Source organism: Nanorana parkeri, unplaced genomic scaffold (genome assembly GCF_000935625.1).
Source record: "Nanorana parkeri isolate BGI_ZX_2015 unplaced genomic scaffold, ASM93562v1 scaffold977, whole genome shotgun sequence".
Taxonomy (NCBI): Eukaryota; Metazoa; Chordata; class Amphibia; order Anura; family Dicroglossidae; genus Nanorana; species Nanorana parkeri.
Genome location: NW_017307245.1, coordinates 215,805 through 222,228, shown reverse-complemented (window position 1 = coordinate 222,228; position 6,424 = coordinate 215,805). Strand labels below are relative to the sequence as shown.

The 6,424-nt window shown below is 50.9% G+C and overlaps 1 protein-coding gene across 4 annotated transcripts in view; it reads left to right on the top strand.

The window, feature by feature from the left end:
* CLIC5 (chloride intracellular channel 5) overlaps positions 1 to 6,424 on the top strand; it is a 108,153-nt gene that overhangs the window by 39,539 nt on the left and 62,190 nt on the right. The gene's annotated exons all lie outside the window — the stretch shown is intronic.

Below are 6,424 nucleotides of genomic sequence, written 5' to 3'. Positions count from 1 at the left end.
GGGGGGGGTCAGCCAATGATCCGAGCTGACACCATGGGGACCAGAGACAAGAATTTCTGACGATTCATATTTGACGACTAAGCACTTTGTGGTATCTGGTCGCTGTGCGATTCCAGACTAATTAGAGTTTAATTACAAGTACAACGCACGCGCTTCTGGCGATTTCTAAGGCTGCGGACGCACGGGGGCCTCTGACGCTGCGGTTTATTTAGACGCAGGAGGTCTAAACAAACTTCATGCTTAGCCGATTAAGACCTCCTGCGCTTTAGCATTTGGCGCATGTCCTGATTGAGTTCAGTGGACTTCTGAACATGCGCCAAACGCGGGAAAGTAGTTCATGTAGCAAAATCTGCGACATGCGTCCCACGTTTTCTGACCGCGCATTTGCCTGGCCGCTTTTGGGGTGCCAATAGCTAGTGAGACTGTTTTGTTCTTTTGATGCATTTCATGAATGCGCATTAAAGCGTGCGGGTTTTCCCACATGTGTCGCGCATTCACGGGACGGGGCTTAATCTGCCCCCAGACGCACAGAATTCTATTTTCTCCAGATGCAGCTAAGGGCGCAGAGGGCGGTACACCGTAAAACACGCCCGGATCTACGCATGGGAACCACAGGTGTCGCATTCAGTCGTCTGTACAACGACGGCGCTGAGTCCAGCTGTACGCAAGTATGCACATGGAACAGCGTTTTCCGGTGCTCCTGTGTGAATGAATCCTGAGGGCTCATTCACACAAGCATTTGAATCTGTATGGTATGCACACATGTGCAGAGACCCTTTCCCAGGAGGTGTCGCACGTAAACGCAGGTACATTAAGGGCTTATTCACATGGGAGTGCACATGTGGACGGCAGAGACCCTTTCCCAGGAGGGACAGGTGCTGCGTGTAATTGCGTGCTGCCGCCTGTGCCGGTCTCCCATGCAGGTCCGGGTGCCCACATTTGGACGCACACTGTTTGTGTCGCAGTGCGGGCACTAAGGGTTCGGGTCACATTTGGACGCACACTGTTTGTGTCGCAGTGCGGGCACTAAGGGTCCGGGTGCCCACATTTGGACGCACACTGTTTGTGTCGCAGTGCGGGCACTAAGGGTTCGGGTTGGCATGTAACCACGTGCAGTCGTCTCCTCCCATTGGAATGTACAGGCAGCTGCAGGCAATTACACGCAGCACTTGTCCCTCCCTGGAGCAGGTCCCTGCCGTACACATGTGCACTCCCGTGTGAATGACCCCCTAATTCACCTGCGTTTTACATGCATTCAAAATATCTAATCTGCCCCTGGATGCACAGATTTCTATTTCCACTAATCGCCGCTAAAGCAAATGCGCCTGAACGCAGGTAAACGGCCAGCGTGATTTCTACCATTCAAGATAATGACATGCATGCATATGCGTTTGGATGTCATTGTCCGTGTGAATGAAGCCTCTAGGGCACATAAAAACTCACTGAAGCGCATCGAAAATGCACACATGCTTACGCGGGTCAGTATGCACTTTAATTTGCGTTGTATTTCTACGTGCGTTGAAATGCGTTTTAATGACATCCGTCGTTGAGCCGTTTTCCGTGCTATTTGCTGGAAGTATCGTAATTTCCAATACTATTTATTTCTGTCATTCGCTGTGCGTTGTGTTGACATGCGTTGTGTTACAATGTATACATGCTCGATGTGCTACATATGTGATTGTGTGTGCTATGACACACGTTATAACATGCGTCGTCGTGTGAATGAGCCCTTCGCATGATCTGGATTATCCTCATAAAACTCACCGGGCCTGATTACATTGCGACAGAGAAAAGCGTAAGTTGTTGCCCCGTTCACACCATCGCATTCCGTGAACGCTTGCAAACTGCAGCAAAAGTGCGTGTGACCGCATGCGTTCGCAGAGAAGCGCGCACCAAATGTGGAGCGCGCTTGCGGTGCCATAAGTAGTTAACGAAGCCGAGCAACCGCTTTGTTTTCCCGTGTGCGTCCATGTGCCTGTGAACACAAATTGACGGAAAGAGAGAAACACGGGACGTATGTCACACAATTTGTGGCATGTGCCATTTTCCTGCGTTTGGCGCAGTGTCCGGGGACCCAGAGGGGGATGCACGCCAAATGCGGGAAGCAAGCGCCTGCACAATGCGCACAGCGTTATGGTGGGAGTGGGCCCTCAGGGATGGACATTTCATGGAGATTGAAGCTGATTGGCTGCACGGGTCACATTTTCCTGTAGGGTCATGCTGGGTTCTGATCCTCACCATGGGAGGTGGTCTCACTCCTTCTGCTGCATTCTCAGTACTCTACAATAAATGAAGAATCTGGAGGGGGAAAGGGAGACCTCTTGTATGTAGGAAGAAGTAGCAGGTGCTGGGGACCCTGCTGTAGGGATTTCCCTGCTGAAGTCCCAGAGAGGCGGCTTTCCTGAGACTCCACCCCCCGCCCGCCCTTGCACAGTTGTACCGCCTCCTCTTCCTCTGATGTCACTGCACACTGGGAGCTCCTCACAATGTGCATTAGATGCTGCAGCAAGTCACACACAGAGCCCACCTCCTTTCCTGGCAGGAGGACGTCCAACCATCATAGCCCTTTCCTCCCCTGCTGGCCCGCCCCTTTCAGTCATTGGATTTCAGTTATTTTCAGTGGTGTAGGCTCAGAGTCATATGTGGGAGTCACCCAGCGAGGCCTGGATGTGAATTAGTCCCTCCTCCTCCCGAATGACACCCACCCATCAAGGTATTGTGATATCAGCATAACTCCTCCCAAGAGCCAGTCCACTGCTGACATCAGGGCTGAGGGTTTTTGACTGATGTACTGAGGCAGGGTGCTGTGATGTCATCACTGAGTCTAAAATAAAGGGTATGAAATGAGAATGTAATGTTTTGTTTGGGCATTGGCACGTTGATGAGCAGTGGCCGTAAAATGTAACCCCCCCCCCATTGCTGGTTAGTGGTTGTGAACTTTAACCCCCCCATTTCCCAGCATTGGTGGTCAGGGCAGTGGCAGTGAAATTTAACCCCTCCCGCATTGGTGGCCAGGTCAGTGGCTGTGAAATGTAACCCCTCCCGCATTGGTGGTCAGGGCAGTGGCAGTGACATTTAACCCCTCCCGCATTGTTGGTCAGGGCAGTAAACTGTAACCCCTCCCGCATTGGTGGCCAGGGCAGTGGCTCACATCCCCCCTGCCCCTCCCTTCCCCCCAGTGAGGTCAGGACTATACTTGTGCTGTGGACAGAGATGACTCCCCCTGACAGTACAGTCTATTTCAGTGCCGGGTATCAGTAGAGAATGAAGATCTCCAGACCGGAGGTGGATTTGGCAGCGCTCCTCACAGTGACCGGTGGGGAATATAATTGGCAGTCCCGGCAGTATACGGCTCGTTTTACCTTCTATGAGTACCTCTAGCTGGTCTAAGACACCCATTTATTTTGTTTCTGGCTCTAAAATATATGCCAGGGGTAGGCAACCTTCGCTCTCCAGCTGTTGTAGAACTACAAGTCCCATGAGGCATTGCAAGACTTTGACAGCCACAAGCATGACCCCCCAGAAGCTGAGACATGATGGGATTTGCAGTTTCAGTACGAGGTTGGTACTTTTTGGCAATTCTTCACTGGTGATCATCTCCAATGGCTTAGGAGGGTTCATGTCCATCGGAGACCCCATTGGGTTGGTGGCCAAGTTAGCCGTTCCTTAGGCAAGCAATGGGCATCTGGTGGACACCGGGTGTGAAAATTGGGGGCAAACTTATTTATTGCACTGAATAGGACTAGAAGGAGCGCCTACGATGTAAACACCCGACGGATCTGACCGGGGACATGTATGAGATCCCGGTCATCCATTCTTCACAGATGTCCTCAGACAAGTCCTCCAGAGGAGGTGGTCAGCAGAGGATTAGGGGCAGAGAACACGGTCTATGAGAGGAGGTTTAGTATTGGGTAGGGGAACCCGACCAGTACAAAGATATACAGTAAAGACTGACCCGGTAAAGAGTACCTGTACTCAAGGCAATGCAAGGTGACAACAGGGAAGAAATACAGGTACTTAGAGGAGCCTATGGGCCCAGAACTAGAGCATGGTGGCCAACTTTCCCTTATTTGTGACAGTGCAGGGCTACCACGGGGGTCAACTGTCCCTTATTTGGGACTGGGCAGCGCTACCATGGTGGCCAATTTCTTCCTTATTTGGGACAGGGCAGGGCTATCATGGTGGCCAACTGTCCCTTATTTGGGATAGGGCAGGGCTACCACGGGGGTCAACTGTCCCTTATTTGTGACAGGGCAGGGCTACCACGGGGGTCAACTGTCCCTTATTTGTGACAGGGCAGGGCTACTACGGGGGTCAACTCTTCCTTATTTGGGACTGGGCAGGTCTGCCATGGTGGCCAATTTCTTCCTTATTTGGCACAGGGCAGGGCTACCATGGGGGCTGAATTATAACACATTCGCACAGCATATATCTGTGCGAACGATGCTCTATCTAGTGGCTGTGAACGCCATTCACGTAGATATATGCTGTAAATCAGCCCCTTCCTTTTTCCTTGTTCAGCCACACAGGCTGAATGAGGTAAATCAGTTGTTTCAGTCACTGTTTAGGGTGGATGGGGGCCCTACCCTGCCGGCTATCATACCTTCACAATGACTGCATGTGATTGGCTGCAGTCACTCTTCTGCCAAAATTTTTTCCACCCGGCTCCTTCCATTTTTCAGTCTAACTGGTGGTACCAACATAGCCACCCACCCACGGCATGCATCGGCCCAAACACAATCATTTTGGCCCGATGCATGCCATGTATAATTACCTTTCCACTCCTGACCTGTTGTGCTCATGCGGCTCTACCCCTCCACCGGGTCCAGGCAGACAAACACGTCCCTTTATTTTTTCCAGCATTATGTTTCCCAACTTCCTGCTGTTTTCAGAATCCTTCTCACAAATGTGCTGAGATGTGGGGAAAAGAAAAAGCCCCGTTCACAGATCATCAACGAGAAGAGTCACAAGGTGCCGTGTCATCGTTGTGCACTGTGGCTGGATTCACCCTGCTCTGTGCATAGTCATGTATAGTCATGTGTAGGTGTGAACGGGCCCATTGGTTCCCCTTTCACCCTAAACTGACACATAGGACAGAACGGGCTTATATCTGAAATGTAAATGTGCACAGGCCTGTGATTGGGAGAATAGGGTAGGAAGCAAAACATTCCTAAGCCATGGGCACCGAGCCCCCATGTGTCCGAAGGGTCATTTACCCCTGTAATTAGGGTTGCCACCTTTTCTGCAAGCGAAAACCGAACACTCTAGAGACACGCAGACATTTTTTGAGGAGAATCGCAGCGTATTCATATGTAAATATCGCCAGCCCATTCATATGTAAATATCGCAGTTGAACTATTTTCAGTGGGGGGCCAGTATCCCCTATCCTAATTTTGGTTGCCCCTGTCTGTCTGACATCTTGTGTCCGGGTTTCTGCTGCCATGAAACCCGGACACAGAATTCAAAACCCGGACTGTCCAGGTGGATCCTGGACAAGTGGCAACCCTACCTGCACTAGAGGGGCCATTACTACTTTCACTCGACGTTCTCCTGTGGGGCCCATTCACACATTTTGCTTTTTAGTGGATTTTCGACTGAAATCGTCCCTATAACATGCATTGCATCAACGCACATCAACATGTATATTTAGGTGCTTTGTAAGGGATGACCACAGGTACGGCCCAAACTACCTCCAAGCCTGAGGTCCTCTGAACCCAGCAAGGACAATCAGCTGCATGGCCCCGAAAATCCCCGCGGCTGCACATAAACAAAGGGTCGGGATCAGTGGCGTAACAATAGCCATAGCAGCCCATGCAGCTGCTATGGGGCCTGGGGATGGAAGGGGGCCCCGTTAGGGATTGCTGAAGTTGCTGTTGACACTGCCCATGTACTGCCTGTTACATTTCCAATCAAGAAGAGCTGACATCAGATGTACGGGAGGCAACAGCTCTCCTGTTACCTAATTTGAATATCATTGACAGTAGGAAGGTCACCAATGGGCCCCATCAAAATTTTGCTATGGGGCCCCATGATCTACAGTTACGCCCCTGGTCGGGATGCTTGTGATGACATCATTGACCTTATATGACCACATGGCAATATTGGGTCAATCATTAACCAAATGTGGCCATATATAAGGTCAATGATGTCACAGCATCCCGCCCCTTTGCTAACATGCAGCTGCGGGGAGGCAGTTTTCTGGCCGCAGCTCAGTGGGCGGCAGCCGAGGGAGCTTCCTCCTGGGTCCAAACCTGAGCTCCTTCCTAGTTTTAATGCACCAACGCCGCCATGCATTTTTATGGATCTCAGTTCCTTTTAAAGAAAAATGCATCAGAAAAAAGAAAAACACACTTCAAAATGCACAAGTGTGAACCCACTGTAATTCCCCCCGTCCCAGCAGCACATAATCACCATTGCCTTGCCC